At 45.1% G+C, this 16953-nt stretch overlaps 1 long non-coding RNA gene and 1 pseudogene across 5 annotated transcripts; one reads left to right on the forward strand and one right to left on the reverse strand.

Annotated features, from left to right (window-relative positions):
- The first annotated feature begins 765 nt into the window (after positions 1–765).
- On the forward strand, positions 766–3193 carry LOC124689169 (annotated as a pseudogene).
- A 3206-nt stretch (positions 3194–6399) lies between these two features.
- On the reverse strand, positions 6400–10828 carry LOC124691239. 5 transcript variants are annotated; one of them, XR_006998864.1, is made up of 8 exons: positions 10737–10828; positions 10567–10650; positions 9483–9608; positions 9061–9107; positions 8835–8957; positions 8355–8644; positions 7622–7791; positions 6400–7045 (listed from the first exon to the last, which is right to left on the reverse strand). It is a non-coding gene; the product is annotated as an uncharacterized LOC124691239 (long non-coding RNA). The 5 variants fall into 5 exon arrangements; XR_006998863.1 differs by lacking the exon at positions 9061–9107 and adding an exon at positions 10095–10294; XR_006998860.1 differs by lacking the exon at positions 9061–9107.
- Between the last annotated feature and the right edge of the window lie 6125 nt (positions 10829–16953).

A 16953-nucleotide genomic window follows, 5' to 3' on the forward strand; every position in this document is an offset into this window, starting at 1 on the left:
GATCTCTCCTTGAAGCCGCGACAACCTTGATAAAGAGGATTATGGTGAGTATATTTGAGCAATAGTACTAAATTACCAGTACAACATTTGTACTTAGTGAATTTTGTTAGTGGCGTAATAGCTTTGAACATGAACTGGTAGTTTAAATTATATTAGTACATCAAAAGGGTGTAAATATTTTTTTTGGGTGTTCAAATTTTAATTTAAATTTGAATAGCATGATAGTTATATATTTGTTTGGACTTTCAAATTTGAATTATTCAGTTGGTTATTAATTATATTTCAGAATACCTTAAATCTGAAATATCTTTAAATTAATAGGTGTTGTTTTGCATTTCACTACTTCGATAAAAAAATAAAAGTTAGTTGTAGGTGCAGTTTAATTCCTTTTTGTTGCATTTTATGAAACCGTATTTTCTTTTAGATTTTGTAAATTTCTGCTTGTGTAGACCAACATTTTATTTTCTGGGATGTAAACTATCATATACATTGTACACTGCAACATTGTGCTGTATTTTGTTTGCTCGTTTTCTGGAACAAAACTTTGTACATGCTGATTTGTTGTGTCTGTTTCTTCCAGCTTCCTATGACTCAATCAGCCATGGTGAACGCGCCGTCCACAGGTCAAAAGCGAACGTGACGTCTGTCCAGTCCAGTGTCTCCCCATCCTTCCGCTTCATTTTGTCTTGTGGCGGCCGCCGGTTCAGCGCGAGCATGATGACGGTGAAGGCGGAGAGCGCCCACGAGCGAGGCGTGAGCGCCGCCATGAGTGAGACCGCGGCGGCGCACGTGGAGGCGGTAGAATCTGCGACGAGGCGTATGCTGGTCGGCGGTACCGAGTTCTGCGGCGTGCATCGGACACAAGGCGGCGAGTACGGGGCGCAGATCTGGGATGGTTTGCGGCGAGCCCATGTCTGGCTCAGCACCGCCGAGGAGTCCGCCGGAGCGTTCGATGCCGCCGGAGTCAAGCTGTGCGGTTTGGCCGTCCGGCCCAGGGCGAGCGTGGCGGTGGTGAAGGCGGAGAGCGCCCAAGAGCAAGGCCTGCGCGCTGGCGGTTGCGAGATCGCGGAGGAGCACGGGGACGGCGAGGACGCCGTGGAGAGCAGGGGGAAGAAGGCGTTGCCGGACGGAGAAACCAAGTTCGCCAACGTGCACACCCTTGCAGGCCGCAACTACGGCGAGATGAAGTCCCGCTTCTTCCAGCAGCCATTGGCGCTGCACGGCCCGGGTGGTACGGCCTTTCCGGTGGCGCCGCCAGCGACGGCCGCTGGAGTGCCCTGGATGGTGGAACCCTCAGCCATCCGGTTCCTACCCTAGCCGCCGCCTGCTGGAACCGCTGGCATGGGCATGGACACGCCGGTGGTTGGGGGAAACTTGAGCTGCTCGACGTCCAACACGGAGGATTACTCTGGCGACATGGGCACGGACGACATGGGCGAGGGAGCGAAGAGGAAGAGGACGTCGGAGGGCGCTTGTGCTGCCGCGGGCGCGAAGATGCCGAGGTTCCTCGAGGGTCTCACGAAGCAGGTGATGGAGCGGCAGGACGCGATGCAGCACCGGTTCCTGGAGGTCGTCGAGAAGCGGGAGCAGGAGCGCGTGATCCGCGAGGAGGCCTGGCGGTCGCGTCGCGCGCGAGCAGGAGATACTCGCGCAGGAGCGCGCCATGGCCGCCACCCACAACGCCGCGGTGCTCTCCTACATGCAGAGGTTCGCCGGGCAGTACGTCCCCATGCCGTCCATCGCTGCGGTGCCCGTCAGGTTCATGCCGCCGCCTTCATCGTGGACTCACGCTGCGCCCATGTTCTACGCCGCCGCCGCACCACCGCTGTCGTCGTCGCAACAACCCGTGGGTACGCAGCCGCAGAACCCGCCGACAAGGCCGCCCGCGGCGCTGCAGCCGCAGAAGTCGCCTGAGCCGTCGCAACTACCCGCAACAAGTACGCAGCCACAACCCTCGCCGCGGCCGCAGAACCCGCCGCAGCAGCAAGCGCCGGTGGTGCACGACATCATGGCGCCAGCCGGAACGACGCGGGACGGGTCCGGAGGCGGCGGCGGGACGGCGTCGTGGTCCGAGGCGGAGGTGCACGCGCTGATCGAGCTGCGGGCAAACCTGGCCATGCGTCTAAAGGGGACGCCGCTCTGGGAGGAGGTCTCGGCGGGCATGCGTGGGATGGGCTACCACCGGAGCTCCCAGCGGTGCATGGAGAAGTGGGGGAACATGAACTACTACTTCAAGAAGATGAAGGACAGCAGCAAGACTCCCCCCTCCTACTTCCACCAGCTGGAGGCGCTCCGCTCGTCGGGGTCCGGAGGCGGCCACGGGGCGGCGTCGTCGTCGTCGTCGCTGTGGCCGAAGGCGGAGGTGCAGGCGCTGATCCAGCTGCGGACAAGCCAGGGCATGCGTGGGAAGGGGTCGAATGCGCCGCTCTGGGAGGAGGTCTCCGCGGGCATGCGTCGAATGGGCTACAGCCGGAGCTCCAAGCTGTGCAAGGCCAAGTGGTGGCAGATGAACTACTACTTCGACAAGGTGAAGGAGAAGGGCAGCAACAAGAAGCGCAAGACTGGCCCCTTCTACTTCCACCAGCTCGAGGCGTTCCACCGCAACAAGGAGGCGGTCGGCTCCCCTGCTCCTGCTGGTGCCGGCGGCGCGGCCAATGCGGCTCTGCAGGACGGCGTCGGCTGGAGCAACCTGGACATGCTCTGGGCGGAGATCTCCGCGGGCGAGGGCTGGAGCTCCAAGGAGTGCATGGAAAAGTGGAGGCACTTCAAGAAGGTGAATGAGAGCAACAAGAAGCGCCCCGAGGACTCCAAGGCTGGCCCCTCCTACTTCCACCAGCTCGAGGCGCTCTGCCGCAACAAGGCGGCGCTCGGCTGCCCTGCCGGTGTCGGCGGCGCGGCCGCGGAGCACGGCAATGCAGCTCCGCAGGATCGCATCGAGGCGTTCGCTGTCAGGGCGCCCATCTCGCAGACGGCTCCGCAGCCCTACACCATGCAGCCACCCGTGACCAAGAACAGAGGCAACGGGCACGACGTTGGCGGCGTCTCTGGGGGAACGCAGATGCAGGCGAGCACCGGAGGCAACGTAGCGGGCAGCAGGTTCGTTTTACCGAAGCTGCCTGTGAGCCGCTCGACCATCTCTGTAAAAGCAGAAGTGGGGGAGTTCCTCGAGGGCTTTGCTGATGTGGTGGCTTGACAGGTTCTGGAAAAACTGATTTCGTTGGGTTTGTTTGTTTGCCGTATACTCTGAGGAAGAAAAAGACACGAAATTTGGCCAATTTTGCTGGGGATAAACTCTGTTTTCCTTGTGTTTGTTGCAAGGGTTATCAAGATCTCTTAATTATGTTTCTCTACTTACTAGTAGTAGAAAACTAGCTCTAATGTTGGTTCTTTGGGATCTTATATTTCTGAAGCACACATCCATACAATGCTTGGTCTTACTGTCAGTTGTCAGAGTCTGGTACTGGACGTATATATGAATTGACTTGATTATGTTTTGTAAATTTACTTGGTCTATTAAGTAGAACAGATTAATTAGAACATACTCCCTTCATACAGGTTTACATGGCTATGACGTATTTTGAGAAAAAAATAAACTACTAATTTGGTCAACAAAATATAAGATATATATCACAAAAAACTATATTATTGGAAAGATTTTGAATATGAATCCAACCGTATATTTTTTTGGTATATATCTCATATTTTATTGACCAAATTTGTAATCAAACTTATTTTTCAATGTGTGTAATTACCCTGTAAACCGATATGGAGGGAGTAGTACAAATTGGGCCCCATTTTAATGCTGGTTGTGTGCCAGAAGTCCCAAATTGGTATATCATGCCTTACTAGAGTTGCATTGTGATTTCACCTGGTGCTCCAAGGTTTTATGGATTTTATTGTTGTTGTTGTTGTTGCATTGAGAAGAAAAATTAAGCGTACAACATCAGATTCATTGGTAAGTACTACTGTTTCACCAACTAGCAAGGTGACCCTAGCAAATGCGATGGTATCATCCTTATATTTTTCAGAGGGACGAGAATATTCTCTATTGTGTTGAATTATGACGGAAATACTTTTTTTTTGAGATATTCACAATATTTTGTGGCGAATAATGCATTTTATAGCCACAACTTTTGATAAATAATATCATGTATGTAAATAATATCTTTTGTTGCCTTTATTTTGTGATCAATTGTTAGGACATCTCCAGATAGATGTGTACTTGTTGGCGGCATTAATACAATAATCTGAGTTTACTGAGAGAAAGAGAAAATAATAAAGGCTTTATGCATATAAAATTTCAAAAATAATCAGATTAAGCATTGGACAAACCAAGCCACACCGGGCAGCAGGGAGTATCGCCTCTCGCGGGATTAATGACCTTGCTTGCTCTAGCTCCGTCGTTCTATAGTGAAGTGGTATTACTGGATTTAAAGCATGCATACATGAGTTAAATTAGTCCATGAAGAAATATAGATGTGGGATTTTGGGGAGGAACAATACCCACAAGCTAAAGATGCATTTATTAAGGAACAAATGGCCATGATTTTCAGGTTAGCTTCTCGTCTTCCATATTTCTTCTATTTGAGTGATTCAAAATTTTAATGTATACTCGGCTAACCATTAATTATAAAGGTTGGGCTAATTAAGAATTTGAAATGATAAAAGATATGCTAGCTAAGAATGCATTAACCAGTACTAATTCAGGCGATCCACGTCTTGATTAATTAGAATAATTCCTTTCCAATCACGAACGTGTTGATGGCTGTAATCTTCTCATCCGGTATAAGACCACCACGCGTGCACATCCTCCCGTTCCTTTCATCATCCTGCAACACAGCATCCATTTGTAGCCACCTTCTGTGATCTTTCTCGCAGAGATCCGTACGTACGTCCATGGCTCGCAAGAAGGTGAGCATGGCGTACATCGCGAACGACCCAACCCGGAAAGCAACGGGCAAGAAACGCGCGATGGGCGCGCGCGATCAAGAAGGCCGGCGAGCTGTCCGTCCTGTGCGCGCGGCGTCCAGGCGTGCCTGATAATCGAGCTCGAGGACGGGTCGTCGCAGGTGTGGCCGTCGTCGCTCCCGGAGGCGATGGGCGTCGTCGACCGTTACAGGGCCTTGCCCGAGGTGGAGCAGTGCAGGAAGAAGATGGACGGCGGGCGAGGAGTACGTCCGGGACCGCGCGCGTCGGCAAGATGCAGGAGCAGCTGCGCAAGGCGGAGCGCGACAACCGGCAGCGCGAGAACATGCTAGCTCCTCCTCCACGACGCCATGGTCGGCGGCCGCCCGAACCTCGCGCTCGCGGGCCTTCCCGTCGAGCAGGTCGTCAGCGTAGGGTGGATGACGGAGAACCTTATCAAGAAGATCAGGGACTGCATCGCGGCGTACCGCGGTGGGAAGCAGGCCGGCGTGAATAATGATGATCCGCTGCCTTACGCTGCCACCGTCGCCGACGTGGATGTGGAGGCTCCGCACAGCCGCCACGGCAATCAGGCGCGCCAGCCAGTTTTGTGCTCCGATTACTCGGGCTGCAGCAGTTGAGACGGCTTTCCGCCACGCGCGCAACCTGCTGCCGTACTCCTCCGCACAAGACATCTTCGCTTCGGAAATCTTTTCTCTCTCGCGCGCGCGCGCGCATGCAGGAGCAGGACATCCTCATCTGACAGCGACGTGACTGCCAGCCTGGCTGCCTCCTCGCCCGATCCATTTTTCCAAACAGCCTGGGATGGACCGATCCATTTTTGATCCCTAAACCTTTTTCTTTTTCTTTTTCTCTCGCAACTACTCACTAGCTGAGCCCACGAATCCATCCATTCACTCACGTAAACTTTCCATTTCTTTCTTGCTCGACCATCTCCCCTTGATTTTCAGTTTCATTCTTCCTAGCTAATTTCTGACATGACCTTTCCAGATTTCCTACACTTGTACCGTCAAACACCAAATAATAGCTCACTCCACTCCACTCCAATCATACACGATCGATTCAGGCTACGAAATATATAACACACAAACCAATACACGAAAATCCTTCAACCAAAACACAGACCAACCCACTCGACATCCAAATATACACACAGATCAACAAAATCTGCCATAAACTCAAGCTTCATCTCACAGAAGCAAGTACAATGCACTAATATTCTGGCTTGAGATTTGGCTAGCTAAGTTGTTCACAAGTTTGACACACATGATTTTGGAGCGGAATTCGGATTGCTCTCCGTTGCTTTCTTTACACCCCCTCGTCAGACTCAAATTTCTTCTTCCGACTTGTTCACAATGAAGCTGGAATGCCAATCAACACCATGATTTGCTTCGAAAAACACACAAATCTTCCCGTAACTTTTCTAGTCAGACTGAAATTTCGTCTTCCAAAAAATTTACAATGAAGCTGGAATGCCAATCAACACCATGAATTGTTTTGTCAAAACATACAAGTCTTCCGTAGCTTTCTTTACACCTCCTCGTCAGACTGCAAACAATAAAAAACAGCTACTAGCTCCAAACACTTGATCCAGTTCTCGAGTGCATGCTCATGCTCATGTACATTCACATCACATAACATCCTCTAAGGCATTTAAATACACATAAAGAATTCACCTCAAGATACGGCCTGACCATCAGCGAAAATAAAGTACACAGAACGGCTACATCTAGCCAAGCCACTGGACATGAAACAACATCTAGCTAGCTCGATCGCATGTACAACAGCATTGGTACAAAATCTTGGCCGCACTTGAGCCTGAAATTGAATGCTAGCAGTTGAAAATAGGCCAGCATCTCGCTAGTCCAGCCGGACACAGCTACTCTAGCTCCCTTCCTCCAGGCCACCTCCATTTCTACCTCATTGCTGCTGCCGCCGCTGCATCAGAGCAGCCAAGTGCACAATGCTCCATTCCTTCTCTCTCAGCACCCAACGCTGTTCGTCGACCGCTCCATGCACCACCACTCCTCCGGCGTCGTGTCAGTCCCAACTGGCTATCTACCACCACAGGTCCAAGAACAAGGCTCCGCCGGCGTCTCGTTTGTCCATTCACCACCACCTGCATGCACGACAACAAACCAGAAGGCATTAACAAAATGAGATAATGAATGGAGGGTGTTCCATCGAGATGAGCTACACACATTGTTTCTTACACAATCATGTCAAATAAATAAATAAAATGGCAATAACAACATGACCCTCCTTTCTCTCTTTCTTTACATGCATCAACATTCAGTCAAGAACATGGAATTAATATCCAAGCTAACCACTTAACATGTATCACAACACACATCAGCAGCCTTACTTACACACACAAAAATTATTGGTTTCCTTCCAAAATGCCACAACCTACTCCAAACGCGTTCCAAGCAACTCCAAGGGACATGTGCTACCAAATGATAATAACAACAAGAGAGTTTCTTCAACTTCTAATCAGCAACCATCCAAAGTAAAATGTGTTTGCATGTGATGATCAAGCTTTGATACTAATTCATCAAGCCAACAATTCTCAAATCATTCAGGACATAGAGAAAGACAACATCAACAGTTTAGACATAACTTCAAACAAAAATATGAACTGGGTGGCAAAACTTGTTTATCCCTATCTATTTAAACATGGCATCAAGGACCTCACCTGAATAGCTTGTAGCCGAGGCAGAGCATCACCACCGCAGTTGCGTTGCGGGCCAAGGCGGGAGGACAGGTAGTCGAAGCCAAGGGCCAGTCATGGCTAGTACAGCAGCTGTCCAGTTGGAAGCCAAAACGGCTAGATTCGGTAGCCATGGTTAGGTGCATATGCCAGACCTGCTTGAGAAAAAGGAGCATAGAGCTGTGAGCAAAAGAAACAACGCAAAATTTATTATTTCACTTCAGTTTCATCATCTGAGCACAGCACCCCATCGAAACATATACTTAAGAATTCACTAGCCAAGGCTTAGAAGATGGAATCATAATTCTGTAATCTGGAAACCCTGCATTCTGCTTATTTTAGATATATACAAAGCCAAATCTATATTATTTGGTAGAAAACATCTTGTAGGATAGGATTCCTAGTAATATCCTCCTAACAGCACATAAATAAGATTCCTACTCAAAACTAAATTCATAATTTTGATGAAGGACTTCACTGCAAGGATCCGTGATACTTGATAACTCAACAACAATTCAGGTTCTATCATAGAAAATCAATAATTTTGACAGCAAAAACACACAAGGACCATCACTTGTCATCATGACACATGATCACTTTAGGACAAGCATTATTCAAGTATATTAAACGATGAACAATGACTAGCACCGATCAAAATAAAGCATACTCGATAAATAGGCAAATCAACAGCACGTGTGGGGGAGTAGGAGACACGTACCACATGTTGCATTTATGGTCCTCGTTTAGAAAATGCCTCAATCTTCTTAGACCAAGGCAAAACAAAATCTCATCTCTGGCTAGCCTCATCTTCTTCAGCTATCATTGTTTTGTAAACTATACTGTTGTTCAACTTGAACCGATTATGGTTCCAGGGAAAAGGCCAGGTGGATAGGTAGCATTGCAATAGTTGATTTCCAAGGTGCAAGGTCAGCCTCCATCTGCAACATGGCAGCATCAGACAAACCCAGATCCAAGTGAGATGTTCATGTATCGGTTGCATCAGTTTCCCTACAGACAGAAGAGAAAGAACAAATGTGGGATTCTGGAGATGGGAAAGTAATAGAACAAGGAAAACATTAAACATGACCAAAATTATACACGTATTCCAGGGTATCAGCCGCACCAAACAAAGAATTTCATGCACATTAAACATGTCCCAGACATTCAAATCATCTTTCAGAAGCTAGAGGAAGCTCACCATTTTGCAGCTGATGCTTACAAGCAAAATAGAACTGATACATGTCTCAGTTCTCCCCGGGGACTCCAGCTTAAGTACTGTCCCTACTAGTTCCATCTTGTCTGTCATTCAGTTCTCCTAGCACTTGAAGAAAAACAATTCAGGGTTAGTACAGCACACCAGAGTTAGCACAGAGGTTAAGATAAGAACTAGTTTATCAAAACAAGATCTGCTCTCAATCACAAACCACATGAGCTAGCTTTGTTACGATGAGCAACACCACCAAATTTGAACCTGGCAACATTACCAAATTAATACGGGTGGCAGGCGACAAGTAATTTAATGGCTTATGTCATTAAATCTTAGTTTGGCCAAAAAAAAGACAGAACTTCAACTGTAAATTGGCAGCACCCAGTAATCTACAAGGTAAGAATCTCTTCTTGCTAGTTAACAGAAAATTGCGCACTAAAAATCACACAAACACTACCATGACAGAATATATCGACATAAACAATATATCAAGCAATCCATACTATTACAAGTTGCACCTGGCAGAAGGAGTAGAAACATTACTCCTCCAGATCATAAATTGTCAAGCTTGAGTGAGAAGACGTTATTCTACATGTCTCAGAGGTTCAAATAGCCTTTCAGAAGCTACAGGAAGCTTACCATTGCGCACCTAATGCTTATAAGCAAAGAAGAAGAACCGATACATGTCTCAGTTGTCCCTAGGTACTCCAGCTTAAGTACTGTGTCTGCTGGTTCCATCTTGTCTGTCGTTTAGTCCTCCTAGCCCTTGAAGAAAAACAATTGAGGGTTAGTTCAGCACACGCTGTTCTTATCTATCCTATAACCAGAATTAGCACAGGCGTCAAGATAAGAACTAGTTTATCTAAACAAGATCTGCTCTAAATCAAACAAGCCACATAAACTAGCTTTGCTCTGCTGAGCAACACCAACAAATCTAATCCTGGCAACATTACCAAATTACTACTAGTGGCACACTACAAGTAATTTAATGGCTGCTTTCATTGAATCTTAGTTTGGGAAAAGAAGAAGAGAATTTCAACAGTAAAATGGCAAAAGAATAAGAATCTCTTCTTGCTACTTAACAGAAAATTGCACATCAAAATCACACAAATACTACCATGATTGAATATATCCCATAAACAATATATCAAGCAATACATAACATACTACTACAAGTTGCATTTGGCAGAAGGAGAAGAAACATAACTCCTCCAGATCATAAGCTGCATGGATTGAGTAAAAAGACATTACTCTACATGTGGACTGCATCACGTGAGCTAGATGGTTGCTTAACACATTGCCAATCCTATCCGTCGGTTTTCGCTATATTAGAGCACCTTCACAAATAGCACACCACATAATCTGCTTACAATATTGTTGATAATGAAAGGCTTAAAGATTCTGAAGATATGCTTGAGAGGTACAATATTGTTGATAATGAATCAAGATAGCTGCAATTAAATCACATGCCACTATCAGGATTACATTACAAACACTAGAGCAAGACTTGATCAAGAAAGTAGTGCCAGATTTATGAACATCAGTACAAGCACTAAGAAGACAGCAACATGACCGTTATTCATATTAGACATCAGAGGCAAAATACAAATTAGGACCATATAAACAACATCACCAGCAGCACAAACCAGTACCAGAAAAGCTCCACGTATAATTAATTCAATGACTTAATGGACAGAGACTGGGCATCAACTCAAGGAATCACCTGAGGGAATTGTGGCCGAAACTGAGATAACGCCACCACCACCACGGCTGCCCAACAGCGGTCACACCGCATACTCTTATGCACCTAAGAAACGACTACAATTAAGCTATATATGGAAAACACACACTATATCAATGATATGAACATATTCAAGGCATTGGTGTTCATACCTGGGGCACCTAGATCTCCTCGTATTTGCAGGCGATGGACATCGTTACGATCCTAGACCCCTGCGAGCTGCAGCTCCCATGAAGGAACCTGCCGATTGTGTATATGACAGGTAAGTTTTTATATAAAATAGAATAATAAACCACTACACCTATAACTAAAGCGTAATACCACTACTGCCTTCCCAGCTTGCAGCAGCTGTTCTATAATATCCGGGTGCCCATGGTGGTCATTGCATGCATGGAAACAAATAGCAGGTAAATTCAGTTCCTAAAGTGAACAACCAAAGATACCTTACAATCCCGGGGCAAGAATAATACTGGTGCCGGACAATTCTGAACAGATTCATTCATTAAATAGCGCTACATTTTCCCAATTAGAATGAAATAGCAATCAGCAGAAATTGATCTCAAGTGTTGATTCAGCAGATTCATATAAACAAGTAGCATTTCGAATTTGTTATAATGCAATCAAGAGCAAATGGGTAGCAATAGCACCGTGTATACATGCATTCTTGACAGCTCGGACAAGCTAATTCTGCACACCAAGTGTCAATGTTTTGAGCAATGCTAAACTAAAATGTATGGGCGTGATCTTTCTCACACGGAAATAGACACCTAAAAATCTGAACTTTTCCCCAAAAGTACCCTACTGTACTAATCTTGTAGCTGTGAACACACACAGGAGTCAAATTCTGAAAACGAATGTCAGCCTTGGCAGATCCACAGCGCACGGAACCAGGAACCAGAAGTGAAGAAACAGGGATCCTCACCTGCAGGGCAAGCTGGCCGGTGGACGCGAGCTCGTCGCGGACGAGGTCACCGGCGGCGATGTGGGGAAGGGCCCGGTGCTGGTGGCCGGCGTGACCGCGTGAGGCAGCACAACGCAGTCCCCTGGCCGCCATCTCTTCCTGGTGGTCGGCTCTTCCGTGATTCCTTGCCGGCGGAGGGAACGAGGATGGCTTGTGTGGGCGACGGATCTCCGCGGCACGCATAGTCGCCGGCGCGTCCTCACCGTCATTCAGCAGCCGCCGCGGCCACGCGCGCGACGCCGGCAAGGCGAGATCGACGGAGCCGCTCGCGTCCATGCAGGCACGCGTGCGTGCTCCGGCGAGCAAGCCCGGCCGCGCCGCCGTGGTGTCGATCGAGGGAAAGGCGTGTTAGGTGAGGGCGTTTCCTTTGCTGGTCATTCACGAACCACGAGGATTTGATACGCGAGGAGGTGCATTGATGCATGATTTTAGTTTTCCTTTTTTTCTTTGATTGATTGATGATACGGGAGAGTTGGGTGGGCGAATTGATTGGGTGGAGGAATTAAACGAGGACTGTTTATTGACCCGCTCTTTATTTTCCTCCCAAAATTATGTGAAACATTAATTAACTTACCTCGCGAGCCTGAGTATTTATTTTCCTCCCAAAATAAAGAGCTCCCGATTTTGTGGGCAGGTTGATTATGTCCTTTGATGGATGATTTTGGCCATTATTTCCCTCCTAAAATGATGACCGGCATTACTTAACTTACCTTGTTATGCATGATTTTCGATTAGTACGCGTCCCAAAATTTGGTGGGCATGTGTCACGGTAGTACAAACCATCCAAAAGGTTGTGCTTCTTCATGTACAACCATGAACCATCTTTGGTACATGTACATTTGCGCGTGCGTGCTCTCACGTCGAGTCGTCGAAGACGGAGACTAACCTACCAACACTCTTTAGTTAATCTGATGCCTTGCATGTGTCCCATCGACACCACCATGCTCGTCGGTCAAGAGGATAAGCGCGCCGAGGTCTAGCTAGTGGCCATCTTGTCATCCTCGTCGGTGTACTACGTCCGGCTCATCGACACCACCGTCAGAGTCACGCCTCGTCTTCCTCGAGACGATGACATGCATGTCCGGCGTTGGACCGTCGTGCATGCTACCTCGTCATTCATCGAGCTCGCTTGGTGTCAAAACCATGCACCGGAGGAATTCCATCGAGTGTCCATTGCACGTGTCGTCTCGCATCCTCGACGTTCGCTACCTTGAAAACTAATGAGGGCAATGACAGTGTCGGCTTCCTACTTCTCACCTTGACTAGAAGTGTGACATCACCGTTGGAGGACGTCACCAAAGTTCAAATCATGCAAAATACCATCAGAAACACCATCTCATTACCATGTAGTAGGGGCGAGCCCAAAATGAGTATCAAGATTGTAATATATATTTCTTTATTTTACAAAGTAAAGTTCATTAAAATACTTATATTGAACTAATGATCTCACATATATTATATGTGCATGAGAAACTCACACAATGAAGGATACTTGTGCTTGATAAACATATGAATTTACCAAAAGTACAAGTAAAAGAAACACTATATGAGATTTCTATAACAAAAGACATCCAAACAGGACTATTTTGAAAAATAAAAAAGTGAGCTACATAATACTTTATGACATCATATGAAGTTTTTCTTATTATATATCACTATCACATAGAACATCCACATACATGTATTTTTTTAATACTTGGGTATTCAGTTGGGTATTCATCTAAATACAACTGAACTGAAGTAGGCCTGAAGTAGGCCCTCACCTGTATGGTAATAACTAGGGCACAAAAGCTTGTTGTAAATATGAAAATATGCCAATTACTTTGGCATGGAGACATAGACCCTAACTTATATCAATATCCTAGACCCCTATATCTTAACCATATTCCTGACCTAAACCCTAAACCTACACTCTAAGCCCTAGTTTAGACCGTATACCTAGTACCAAAAAATAAAATATCTCGCAACAAGTAGTTGTAGGCACACTATTATGGAAAAGTCTTTTGACATTCCCGTCCGTTTTGGGGGCTAGGGAGAATTGTTTTGGGATTCACTTGCTTTCACTTATGCATGAAATGACATCTAGTTGTTACCCATCATTTCATGTGTCGTCCCATTGTAGCCGTGGCGTGCTAGGAATTCTGGGTGCTTGGAGATGTCTCCATGTTTGCTTTTAATTTTGACGAGCGATAACTTTATGTATATGATCTCCGGTTGAGGCGGGCCTCAAGGCAATGGAAATCTCCCTTGGACCTTGTTGTTCCGTCGATCTCTACTTTGCCGGACGTCGTGATCGAGGCTGTCAGATCAGACCCCTCGCGACCGAACAGAGGATATTAATATAGGGAACATGACAGTGCCGACGACTATATATATAGAAGCCATTCAATAATAGGAGGAGGTTAGACCCTTCTACACCAAGTCGACGACGTAGACCTCCATGGTCATAAACCATGAATCCCATCCCTAAACCTCGTCGGGTGCATCTATGAATCTGTCGAGTCCATCTTCTATTCCTCAAGTATTGTATTGTCTTATGATGATCATCATCGTCATGTCTTTGATCCAAACCTGCTGACCCGAGCCCCTTGCAGAACAAATAAACATGTATCCGACGTGCGGAGCATAATTAGCTCTGGATCATGAAAACAATCCTCCATGAGACTAATATATTGTACTCTTGTTCGTGTATAGATGTGGCATAAACGTAAACACAAAGAGTAAACCCACATGAAATAACCTCTTTTAAAAGAAAACCGAGGCCATATATATATGGGTATATATACATAGAAAAAGATAGCTTGCAACCACTTCGAGGCCGCCGACCCAGCTCTTCTAATAACTTGGCCTTTTTGTTTTATTTTGTGAGGTTCCAATGACCTTTGTAACATAAACAAAGAGTAAATTGACATTTAATTACCACTTCGATGAAAAGCTAGGAGCATGCGACATAGGACCCATGTAACAAAGTTTCGTATGAAATCGCGCGAGGAAAGGCAACCCCCCTTCTGCATGGGGTCCTAATAAGGATATATAATGTTGTTTAAGGACTAAAAGTCTATATACAACTTTTAAGCGTGGTACATCGATCCTCCACAACAATACTCTCATGTAGGAAGTTTCTATACTTATAATGAAAAACTCTCACTTCGAAGGAAAAGTCATTTTCATGTTTTCATGCCGACGCGCTAGGATTTCCTAGAAAACTGAACTTGGCTTATGTTCCATTATAAAAATGAAGTCACATAGAAATCACCACTTCGGCTAAAAAGCTAGGGTGTTTATGTTTCGGGGTAGTAGAAGAGGGGCGGCGCACATGAAATCATGCCTAAAACCATCAGAAACACCAGCTCCTTAGCATGTAGTAGGGGCGAGCCCAAAATAAGTATTCAAACTTATAATATATATTCTATAAAGTAAAGTCTAATAAAAGAATTATATATGAACAAATGATCACACATATATTATATGTGCTTGAGAAACCCACATAATGAAGGATACTTGTGCTTCATAAACATATGCTTTAAAAAAAGTACAAGTAAGAGAAACACTATATGAGATTTCTATAAGAAAAAGACATGCAAACAAGATTATTTAAAAAAAAAACAAAGTGAGATACACAATCCTTCATGACATCATAGGAAGTTTTTAAATTTATATCACTATCACATGGAACATTCACATACATGTATTTTTTAACTATTTGGGAATTCGGCTGGTTATTCATCTGAATACAATTAAATTGAAGTAGGACCGCCCCCGTGGGGTGATAACTTGGGCATACAAGCTTCTTGTAAATAGGAAAATACAAAAATTACTCTTCCATGGAGACTTAGACCCTAAATGTAGATCAGTATCCTAGACCCCTACATCATAACCCTAATCTCGTCCTAAACCCTAAACCTACACCCCCAAGCCCTAGGTTAGAATGTATACCTAGTACCGAAAAATAAAATATCTCGCAACAAGTGACCATAGGCACACTATTATGGAAAAGTATTTCGACGTGTCCCGCCCGTAATGGGGCGCAAGAGGTAATTGTTTTGGGATTCACTTGCTTTCATTTATGCATGAAATCACAGCTAGCTATTACCCATCATTTCATGTGTCCCCCCATTGTAGCGATGGCGTTTGAGGAATTCTGGGTGTTTGGAGATGTCTCCGTGAATTTCTTTAGGGTTTAGGTCGGAATTACGGCTAAGATGCATGGGTCTAGGATACTGATCTACAGTTAGGGTCTAGATCTACATGCCAAAGTAATTGTTGTATTTTCCTATTTACAACCAGCTTATATACCCAAGTTATTACCACATAGGGGCGGGCCTACTTCAATTTAGTTGTATTAAGATGAATACCCAACTGAATACCCAAATTTTAAAATCTACAAGTAGGTGAATGTTCTATGTGATAGTGATATATAATGTAAAAAAATCATGTGATGTCATAAAGGATTATGAATCTCACTTTCGTATTTTTCAAAATAATATTTTTTTGCATGTATTTTATATAGAAAATCCATATAGTGTTTCTTTCACTTGTAATTTTTTGTAAATTCATATGTTTATCAGGCATAAGTATCCTTTATTGTGTGGGTTTCTCAAGCACATCAAATATATGTGTGATCATTAGTTCATGTATAGTTCTTTTCATAAACTTTACTTTATAAAATTTTGAAAACTCATTTTGGGTTTCTGATGGTTTTTGGCACAATTTCATGTGTGCCCCTCTTCTACGGGCCTCAAAACACAAAACCCTAACTTTTCATCCAAAGCTGTGATTCTATGTGACTTTCATCTTTATTAGGCATATAGTGCAACATAAGAACAATACCAATTTAGAAATATGCCAAGTCAATATTTTAAAGAAATACTAGCGTGTCGACGACGAACGAGCACATGAATTGATAGGGGTAGTCATTTCATGCATAAAGTAAAAAACAAGGGATCAACAAAGCAGTTACATGTAGCCCCAAAAAATGGCATAAAAACATGAAGATGACTTTCCTTCGAAGTGGGACTTTTTCACAATAAGACCAGAAATTTCCTACAAGATAGTATGTTTCGTGAAGGATGTGCCGTGCTTAAAGTTGTGTGTTGGCTTGTACTTTTAAAAGAACATTATACACCCTTATTAGGACCCCATACGAAAGGGAACTGTTTAAACCGTGTTACATGGGCCCCATGTCGTCTATCTCTAGATTTTCATCGAAGTGGCCGGTGATTCCATGTTATTTTACTCTTTGTCTATGTTAGAAAGGTCATAGGAACCTCATAAAAAACCGAAGTTATTAGAAGAACTACGCCGACAACCTCAAAGTGGGTGCAAGATATCTCTTTTTGTGAAGCAAAGGTCATTTAAACGTGGGTCTTTGATTTTCATCTTTACACCAAACATATATACCCACATAT

Source organism: Lolium rigidum, chromosome 2 (assembly GCF_022539505.1).
Source record: "Lolium rigidum isolate FL_2022 chromosome 2, APGP_CSIRO_Lrig_0.1, whole genome shotgun sequence".
Classification (NCBI taxonomy): Eukaryota; Viridiplantae; Streptophyta; class Magnoliopsida; order Poales; family Poaceae; genus Lolium; species Lolium rigidum.